At 39.4% G+C, this 10,899-nt stretch overlaps 1 long non-coding RNA gene across 1 annotated transcript; it reads left to right on the top strand.

Moving 5' to 3' along the window:
* Positions 1 to 7,964, top strand: LOC110404845. Its single transcript, XR_002442522.1, has 4 exons — positions 1 to 63; positions 1,116 to 1,187; positions 1,368 to 1,442; positions 7,195 to 7,964. It is a non-coding gene; the product is annotated as an uncharacterized LOC110404845 (long non-coding RNA).

Below are 10,899 nucleotides of genomic sequence, written 5' to 3'. Positions count from 1 at the left end.
GATTTTGTGTCTTTGTATAATAAAAGAAAACGACTTGCTCCTGCTCCAGTGGGACCAAATGTGGTATGTGTAGCCAGGGAGTATCCCCTTGTTTTGACGCCAGTTTCAGTGTTAGTGGCAACATCAGTAGTCCTTCCGTTTTCTGTGTTTGTCTGATGAAGATATCTGTGTTGTATCTGGGAGCTCCTAGCAAGGGTGAATGCTTGTGCTGGATGCTGTACTTCGTGTAGAAACTTGTCTACACAGGAGAGCAACTTCTGACTGTTCATGTTGATGCTCTTATTTTGCAGTAAAAAATTTCTTTGTGCAGTTTAATAGCATTGGAACTTCATGGTGAATAGGGGTTTACTCTCATTCATTATGGCCTAAAGGCTTTGTTGGTGGCTTTTTTTGGCTTGGATTTTGGTGTGGGTTTGTTGGTTTGTTTGTTTGGTTGGAGGGAGAGAGACACAAAAACGATCGTGTCTGATGGACGGGAACTGCTTCTATCCCGTAAAAGAGAAACATCAGCATTGTCCAGCTGGTGGCACTGTTGATTTCTGCCTAAAAGGAGTTTTCATGCAGCGCCTTTCGAGCGTGAAATCCCTTCTTTGAGTTTGTGAAGAGGCATTTTTACAGTATCTGCGTGCAGAGTTAAAAACAGTGAAATGAATGTCTGGATTTTTTTCCACATTGGTTTATTTAAATCAGTGTAAAAATCTGTGTGGAGGGTCATAATTACATAAGCCTGGAAAAATAGTATATCACTGTATTTATACAGCAGTATAGTTGTAACAGTAGCTGTATAGCTAGGTGAGAAAATTCTGGCCTCAGCGTAACTAATTAAAAAGACATATTATTAATATTATGAATTTGAAAGAGCTTTATTTTAAAGAGGAGTCCTTGAAATTATTCTTGAAATATTCTTGAAATAAAGATGAGCTGAGTATTCATATGACTTAAGTATAGGCATGTGAATAAGCCGTCTGTGTTAAATCTGATTGCCTGGGGCCCTTTTGCAGCCAGGGAGTGAATATAGCTGCAAGGGAAAGTGTCCAGGTTAGATCTCTCTGTTGTTTATGTTTAGAATTCTTTCATTATTCAGCACATTACAAGTTATTTATGTTGTTTCCCAGATGAGAACCAGGGAAGGAGAATACGAAGACAGTGACAGTGTAATTTATGAGTATGAACCAGATTATGAATGTGTAAGTTAACTTTCTTCTGTTTGATTGGCTTTGAAATGTTGCTTTGGTGATGCATGTTTTAGGTTAGACTAAAATAATATGTGATGTTTGTAGCTGGGATTTGTTGACATTATGCGATAACCAAAACTTTGTATATATTGCTAACTTAAGCTTCTTTTTCATGCTATTTTAATGAAAAAGGGGAGTGTTGTGTCCGAAGCTTCCTACATTGGAGATCAGCAGAAAACACTTACGGAAGTTCTAAGTTATTGCCAGGTATCTCTTTCTTCTTTTATTTTTTTTTCCCTCCCCTATCTCAAATGACGCTTAAACAATTTTAATTAAACTTAAGGAAGCCTTGAAACCTATTTGGTGACCTGAGGCCTCAGACTTTCCAGTTGTCCACCGAAATTGTTAAGCTTTCACTAAACAATGTCATTTTCAATGAGACAATAACCTGTTTCTTTGTACTCTGAACTGAAAGCATGAATACTTTTCGAAGCTTAAGCTTTAATACAAAATGATTTATTGTGAGGAACTTTTCAGTACTGGGAAAGATCTGATTGTCGCCCATGCCCAGCTTTTATAGGTACCAGGCTTGCCAGAGATGTCCTAAAATCTTTGTTGTTTTGTTTTGGCAAGTTCTTTGCTTTTGACTTCTGAAGCAGTAGCTGATAAAGATGAGTATCACTGTACCATGGTATTCAAATATCACTGTGATGTACTGTAAAATTGAGACCATCCCTTATTCGGGTGAGCACTTACCTGACTCTCTGGTTGTAGTACTCTATTAATAGAGTGAAAGACATTTGCATGACAGGCCAGGCTTTAGAGAGGATAATTGTGAGAGGCTTGTGACTAAGTATCAATGTCCAGTGAATGTCTTTAGGTATATATATCTAACAACACTGCAGAAGAAAATTTGTTAAGGCTGTTTGACTAACATTCTTGTTGCCAGTCTGAGAAGGTATACTCGAGCAAGTAGTGGTAATGAGAAGCTATTGCCTCTTTCTAACTTCTATCCATTTCCTTCTCCTGTCCCCCATTACCTCTCCACCTTAATATGACTGTCCTGGCACTACATGAAATCTTTTAAAGCTTGTTTTCTTTCTTCTAGGCCCATCTTTCCTCCCCAGCACCACTTTTCCTGGGTGTGGGCCTGTGGGCCTGCTACCTTTCTGTCATGGAGACAAATTAGATCTAGACTGATTAGATCTAACTGTGACAATCTTTGGTGCATTGGCTGGGAAACTCAAACCGAACCAACACTTTTTAACTTTTAACTTTTTTTTTTTCTCGCTAATGACAGAAATTAATTAGAGCCACAGCTGTGGTTAGCTTTCTGACCTTCACGGAGAGACTAGCTTTGTTATTGTTGTCATAGCTTGGAGTCTGGGCATACTATCAACTCTGGACACTGCACCAAGTTTATTATTTTTGGCACCGTGCCAACTTGTCTTGTGTAAGGAGAGTTGAGGCTGTCCTTTATTTTAAAAGGGCTATGTTATGAATTAAATGCTAACATGTTCAGAATTTTAATTCTTAGAATGTATTCCTTTCTTATTAGGTCCTCCATTCTCTGTTTTGGAGATAGATAGATAGATATTACATATATATATATATATATAAAATCAATTAAGAGCACTGGTGGAGACATCTATCTGGTACCTGTCTGCAATGTGATATGCTTTGAGTATTGAAAGTTACGTCCCAAAGAGAGTATCTAATTTTACAGACAGCGTGATTTTTAAAAAGGCTTCCATGTTCTGCTTTCATTTCCTCATACATTTTTTGAATGCTCCATTGATGATATTGATGTTGGTCATTTTGTCAATCTCCCTGAATGCTTCTTCCTCATTTACATTACCTGGAGGAACCCTTCCCCAAACCCAGAGAATACTGAGTGACAGGGAGTGTAGAGAGATTTAGGAAGAATCTTAGGGAGATGGGGAACCCCTGTATCATGGAATTCCACTCTTGAACAACTGTGGAGCCCCGAGAGTCTAAGCAAGTATTTAAGTCAGGGATGTCACCACCCTTTGAAACGAGTGTTATTAGCCATAAAGGAAAATATCCCTTCAAAGACAATCTGGTGTTTGAGATTAAGAAATGGCTCACTATGGAAAAAGGTGACCAGGATTTGAGGGAATTAGCCATAGTGGCAATGTTATATGACCCCATGTTTGTTCCTAATGATCCACGTCAAGAGCATGATCCTTAGAGAGTTAGGAGTATGTCGAGTATAAGGCAGAAACTCACAAGAACAGCACCAGAAAAGTATCCTAGTACACTAGCAGCAATATTTGGAAGGTATGAGGAACTACAGAGAAGATCCCTAATTTTTGAATTGATTCTTACACTTCAAAACTTTGAACAACATTTACCTCTTCCTCAAGCTTATATTTCAGCCATCTTGGAAGAAACAGAAAGACTGGATAAAATGGAGAGTAATCAGAAAGAAATGGAGAATAAGCAGGGTGGTATACTGTCTATATTGGTTAATTGTGATAGAACCGATGAACCTGTGGTGCTATCAGAGACACCTGATGAAAATCAGGATGATTAGAACAGCCTACTGAAGGAGCTGATCAAACTGATTAATATCGCAGCTATTAAAGGCAAACGTCCTGCTCAAGCAGCAGGCAGCAGTAACTCTATGTCACATGCTGCCTTGTAGAGTTACTTATGTAAGCATGGAGAAGCTATGAACAAGTGACATAAAAAACCCACTCCTGTACTATGAGAACAGGTAAAAGAATTACAAAACAGATAAACCACCAATGCAAACTCCTTCCCATAACTCCAGTTACTGTGGAATACTGCAAATGTTGTAAGTGTCCTGGTCATGATTCAGGAGATAAGAACAACGCATGTAACAAGTAGAGGGCCTCTGCTCTCAGGGGAAAGGGATAAAAGAGTGTATTGGACTGTGTAGATTCGATGGCTTGGCACATCAGACCCACAGAAATATAAGGCACAGGTAGACACTGGAATGCAGACACTATAATGTCCTTGAGTCATGAAGGGACAGAATTGATTTTATATTTCTGGAGTCACTGAGGGTTCTCAAGAATTGACTGTGTTGGAGGCTGAAATAAGCTTCACTGGTAAAGACTGGCAAAAGCATCTTATTGTAACTGGCCTAGGGGCTCCATATGTACTTGGTATCAGTTATCTAAAAAGGGAGTACTTCAGGGATTCTCAGGGGCAGTCAGCCCTTAAATGAGGCCTAAGACGGGTGGAGCCAGGCTCCACCCCTTCTGGTTGCACAGGTGAATTGCCTTCACCTGTGCTCCCAGGGCTGACTGGGTCTTTCCTCCAGGTGCTCAATCAGTGGTTCAGGCCATGACTCAGCAGTTCCCATACACACGGTTTTATGGTTTTTTTTCATCAGTATTCCACATTCATAGCATCATGCCATAGTGGGAGTGGAAGAGTTAATGCGGCAGCTCTGTTTTCTGAAGAGAAGAATGAACTACAGCTCCCAGGAAAAGACATGACACTCCCAGAAGACTTCATTTTGTTATTTTCTGTCTTCTGGGTGTTGGGAAAAGATAAAAGAGTGGTGAGGTCATGGGATCGCTCTCTTTTCTGCTCCCCGGCTGTCAGTACAGCAGCAGGTCAGCATAAGACCTGGTATCGGAAAACTCTCTCTCTCTCTCGTTTATTTGATTTATTAGCTTCAATCTCAATTAACTTATATTTCACTACTATAATTAGTAAACTAAGCATTTTTTTTCTCTGATCATTGCCACTGTTTTTCTTTTGTCTAGGCTTATCTTTCCCCTCCCACCCACCCACAACCTCTTCCTGCATGTGGGCCCATGGGTCTGCTACCTTTCTGTCATGGAGATAGATTAGATCTAGACAGATTAGATCTAACTGTGACACCTGGAAACACAGATGAGTGAATTTAAGTACGTTACTCTGATGCAGAATAAATGATGGACTTTGCTTAAGTTTATCTGGCTTTTTGTCCAAAAATTTGGGCCTTTTCAAAAATGTGTAGGTTGTTCTGAAAGTACTGTCTCCTATTTATTTCCATGGAAACTACAACAGCAACAAAGAGCACAATAATACTATGTGATAAAGCAAATTTTGTCAGACTGCCCCTCTGCTGCCATGTGTCACACAGCAACAAAGTGTAACAGAATATTGACAGGAAGGTTTAACCTCTACTGTCATACCACCAACATCCACCTTTGATGTCCTTGGGCGAACATAATAAAATAGGAAAGATTACTTTCGGAGCCCTCATACTTTTTTAAAAGTTTGTACCTGGCTGCTTGGCTGCTTAAGAAAGGCAACATAAATTTTTAACATCTAAGGAAAATGTGTTAACCAGAGGTTCACCTTTTATTCTGTGATAATTAAAAATGTGGATACGGTTGATTTCATTGCTAGGTTCTAAAAGGTCTAGCTGAGCTGATTTCTCAGTACGTCAGTTATGCATGCTCCCACACTCATTTGCTTCCTAGAATCGCATAGTGGTTGAGGATGGAAGGGACCTCTGGAGGTCATCTGGTCCATCCTCCCTCCTCAAGTAGGACCACCCAGATAAAGCTGGTTGCCTGATTGGAAAATATTAAGACACTATAGGGAATGGGGTTACACAACCTTTCTGGACATCCTAGTGCTGGTGCTCTGTCATCTGCCCAGTAAATAAGTGTTTCCTGATGTTCAAAAGGAATCTCCTGTGTTCCAGTTTGTACCATTTTCCTCTTGTCCTGTCTATGGGCACCACTGAAAAGAGCCTGTTTCAACCTTCTTTGCAGTCATCCTTCAAATATTTATATGCACTGATAAAATCACCCTGCACTGCCTCTTCCCCAAATGGAAGAGTATAAGCACTCTTGGCCTCTCCTCACTGGAGAGATGTTCTAGTTCCTTAGCCATTTTCATAGTCAGTGCTCCAGATGTGGCCTCAGCCTGCTGGTACCACTCCTACGTGGATACCCAAGGTACCCTTCACCTTCTCTGCAACACAGCCACGCTTTTGGCTCGTATTCAACTTGGTGTCCACCTGGACCTCCCAGTGCTTTTCCACAAAGCTGCTTTCCAGCTACGTGGCTTTCAACTTGTACTGGTGCCTGCAGTTGTTCTTCCCTAGTTACATGATTTTGCACTTCTCTTTGTTGAACTTTATCAAGTTGATGTTCATGTCAGCATATTTTTGCAGCCTTTCCAGGTCCCTCTGGGTGGCAGCATGACCCTTTGGCGTATCAGCTATTCCTCCAAACTTATTGTAGGTACATTCTGCTCCATCATCCACATTGCTAATGAGGATGTTAAGCAGAATAGACCTGCTATTGATCTTTAGGGTACACTGAGACTTACTGGTCTCCAATTAGACTTTGTACCACAGATCAATACCTCTAGGCTAGGTTGTTTAGCTGATCTCCAATCTGCCTCACTACCCGTACAACAACTTGTTTATGACAAACTTATGAGGAACAGTGTCAAAGGCCTTACTGAAGACCAGGCAGCCAATAATCTCCCCTCATTCATCAGTTGCACCAGCAGAGTTCAGACTGGACATTAGGAAAAATTTTTTCTCTGAAAGAGTGGTGAGGTATTGGAACAGGCTGCCCAAGAAAGTGGTGGAGTCACCATCTCTCAGAAACATGTTGTGGCACTGAGGGACATGATTAGTGGGCGTGGTGGTGATGAATTAACGGTTGGACTAGCCTATTGTAGAGGTATTTTCCAACCTTAATGATTCCATGGAATGTTAGATAAAATAAAACATACAACAGAAGCAGGAAGAACAACCTGTAAGTGCCAACCATGTTAATGTAGCAGGAGTGGACTTCTCTGAGAATTCTTTTTACTGTGATGTTTAGCATTGCTATTTACATTTTGTGCGTAAATTGCTCTTAAATATCCTCTTTAAGTATATTCATTATTTTCTAATCTTGCCCCATTTCAGGGAGGGAATTTTGCCTTTAATGGAACTTGCTTGGTTTCTTCAGATATCAATTGGGTTCTTGAGAAATAATGCTGTTTTCACCTCTGCTTTTGTTATCAGGTAATGTATGATTCCATACAGAAACTGGATAAAAAACTTGACCTGCTTCACTGAAAGGTCTCAGAAATGCAGCATACCTGTGCTAGGCCACTGTTGCTCAAACCTGTGAGTATTAAAGAACTGAGAAATTCATTTTTGCCTTTAATTCTTCTGATGCTTATTTTTTAAAAAAATCCTCTTCTGTCACTAAGAACAAAATTAGTAGCAATCTGTAAGTGTAGATTCCATTTCAGTTAATTTTATTTAGATTTCTTATTATATACTATTTATGCTTCTGTGTTGTTACCAAATACAGTGTACTGTCTTGTTGGTTTCTGGAATTAGAGGAGAGTTTATGCATCACAGAATCCACACAGGCTGGTTCTATTAGTTCATTGATTTTTAGGTCTCTACAGTGTGTTTTCATCTCCATTGCAGTACCGAATTGTATTTTTCTAATAAAATGCCTTTATGCCAAATTTTTAAGAAGACACAATACTGAGTGCATTATCCTTTTTGTTCTCGTGTGGTTAATCCTCTGTTAACTAAAGGGACAGAATATTAGTACTTATGACTAAGTACACATGCTCTTTAAAGGGAAAACCAGGTAATTTTTGAAGAAGGTTATGAATTCTCTAATGACCTTTCTTTGTCAACAATATTGCAAAGCTTTTAATGTGACAGAAGTGATTCTGGTGTCAAGAAATGTCAAGAGATCAGTAAGGCTATTTGCATCAAGGGTGAGTAAAAGTGATGTTGTTCTTGTGCTTGTTAGTTATTAATACTATATTTTGTTTTGTTTTGTTTTTTTTTGTTGTTGTTGTTCTGGCTGGTCCAGTCTTGTCCTGCTGTCCCGTCATCTTCGGGATAGAAGCTTTTGTGGTCAGCCTGTTTTTGTCCGCCTGAGTTGCATTCTCTTACCTTCCCCTGTTTTTTTTTTTTTTTTTTTTTTCTTTCATGTTTTAATTATATGTGTACGGCGTTTTGTTTTTTTTTTTCTTTTTTTTTTTTTGATATGTAGTTGGTTTTTTTGGTTATCTTTTGTGAGGGTGTTTGTTGCGGTTGTAGGTTTTTATGGATTTGCTGTTTATAATCCTCTGGGATGTTTTCTTTTTTTATATCGGTATGTTGCTCCTTCTGTCTTTTTTTTAGCTGTTTTTTGTTGACTGTTTTTTGTTTTTATTGTATTTTTTTGTGTGGTTGGTTTTCTTAATGAACTTTCTGGAGGTTTTCTTCAGGTGATCGCTTTTTTGTGCTTTTTCGTTTCTGTTGTGTTTGGCCTTGTGGTTTACCTCTTGATATTGCCTGTCTTTCGTTAGTATTTCTTTACTGCTGCTCCTTGCTTTATTTTGGATTAGTGTGTATGTTTTTGTTTGGTTTTTGATCGTGAGATGAGTCTAGGTGACAGAATGGTGTTGCTTTCTCTGTCCTTCTTCCTTGCTTTGGTGTTTGGTATTGGAGTCTTGTTTTGGGTTTTTACTGCCTTCGGCTAGCAAGTATTTGGTTTTTCTAGGGCTTGTCCAGCAGTTGGCTACCCAGATGAGTGTTTGGTGTGTGATCTCTCCTTTGGGGTGGGGCTGGGTGTGCTTTGCCTCTTCATCCTTTTTGTGATTCTGTGCTGGTGTGTTGTCATTTTTGTGTTTATTTTCCTGTGTTCTTGCTGGTTTGTTGATGGCGCGGTGTTTTTTTTTTTGGTTTTTTGTTGTTTTCTGAGTGGTATTTAGCGCAACTTGTTGTGTTTGCATACTGAGGTTGGAGTCATTTGTGCCTTGGCGGCTTATGCGTTTTGTGATTTTTTGACGGTGTTTTGCGTCTTGTTTTCTTTTTGCCATGTGTTGTTCGTGGTTTGTGAGTGGTCAGGTTTGTTTTATTTAATTTTTTTGTTGTTTTCTGTTTCGTATTTACCGGTGTTCGTTGGGTTTTTGTACTGGAGTTTCAGTCGTTTGTTCTTCGGCAGAGTCCTCGTCTGCCGATCTTTGTTTCTGGATTTTCGTTTTCTTCTCTGTTTGCCGGGGCTGGGAGGGTCTCTGCCCTTCTTCCGGGTTGCTTTCTTTCATCTCCTGTTTCAGGTGCTTTCCACACTGCATCGTGTTCAGCGGGCTGTTGAGTTCTGCTCTCAGCATCTTGTTCTTGTTTGGGGCCTTCCGCTGTGGTGGTTAGTTTCTGCACTTTCTTTGGGTTTGTGGTTTTTAGCAGCTGAGTGCCTTCTTGATCTTTTTCCATCCCTCCATGTTTTGGTTAGTTTTTTTGGTGTTGTTATGCCTGCATCTTGTGGCTCGGCATTATCTGTTATTGTGGCACCTTCTGCTTCGGGTTTTGTATTTGTCGTTGTTTTGGTGGAGTACAGGAGTGCATCTGGGTGTTTTGCCATTATTTTTGGGGTGGCATCTTCTTTAGTCTTCTTGCATTGAAGCTTTTGTGAGTTTTTTTTGTGTTGGTGTTCAGTTACATAGCTGTTTGCAGTTTGTTTTTTGTTTGATAGATTCTGCTTCGCGTTTTCTTTTTATCATTTTTTTTGGGTTGTTTTGGGGTTACGTTGTTTTCTTTTTTCTTATTTTTCTTGTTGTATCCTATTTTTGACTTTTGTATTTTATGTGTTATGCATGTTTACTATGCTTGTTTTCAATTACACACCTGTGTGTGGTTTTTATTTTGTTGCATATGCTTGGACAGGCGTTTGCTTTCCTGCTTTTTGTTTGGGTTATTTTTGTTCTCTTTTCTTTTATTGTTTTTTTTTGTTGTTGATGTTTTCTTTCTTTTAGTTTTTTCTTTTTTTGGTAATACTTTCTTCCACTGCATATTTTGAATTCTCTACATTATAGTGTTTTTTTAGTTGATGTATATTTGTTCTGTTTTTGCATCTTCCTTGATTTGTGTGGCTGAGGTGCGTGTTCTTTTGTGGTTGAATGGTTTTCTTTTTGGTCTCTCTTTTTTTTTGCCTGGTGTTTGTTTTGTTTTGTCTTCCTGTTTACCGGAGTGGAGGTTGGGTTCTGTCTTTTATTTGCTTCTCTTGAGCTTTGTGTGTTTTGTTTGTTTTTATTTCTTCTTAGATATAGGAGTGTGGGGTTGGAGCTGGTTGGCGGGTGAGGTGGTGGCTTCTTGCTCTCTGGAGGTGCTTGAGGGGGGGGTGTGTTGGTATGTGTTTCCTGTCAGATGTGTTTTCGTGGGGGATTGTGTTGGTGTTTGGCCGGCTGGGCTTTGGGTGGTTTATTTGTTTTCTTTTCTTCTCAGTTCTGTGATTGAGGTATTTTTACTGTCTGCCTTTTGAGTTTGTTGTTTTGTTTTGTTTTGCGGTGGTTTATGTTGGTGTCCCTGTGTGCATTTTTACTGTTCTTTGTGGTTTTTTGGTGAATGCTGGTGGTAGGTGTACGGCTGGGTTTGCGGCGCTTTAGTTCTTTTGTGTCTTTTTCCCTTCTGTGGTTTTCTTGGGTTTCATTTTTGGATTTTGTATCTGTTGTTTTTTTTTGTTTTATCCTAGTGTATTTTGTTGACTCAGTGGTATGTTTGCTTTTTGTTTGCACCTATTTTGTTCTAGTTGGTCCTTATCCTAGTTTTTAGTTTGGGTGTCGTTTTTTCTTTGGTGTTTTTTTTCCTTGTGCAGCTTTTTTTGGTCTCCTTATTGGCGTTGTTACTGGTGTGTGTTGTTCCCTGTGTTCTGGTTTTTTGGCTTCCTTCCTTGTTATTCTGCCTTTTCGTTTTTCTTGATTTTTGTCTACTTGGTTTTTG

Source organism: Numida meleagris, chromosome 1 (assembly GCF_002078875.1).
Source record: "Numida meleagris isolate 19003 breed g44 Domestic line chromosome 1, NumMel1.0, whole genome shotgun sequence".
NCBI lineage: Eukaryota > Metazoa > Chordata > Aves > Galliformes > Numididae > Numida > Numida meleagris.
Note: the sequence above shows the minus strand (reverse complement) of the source record. Positions and strands in the feature narration are given on the sequence as shown.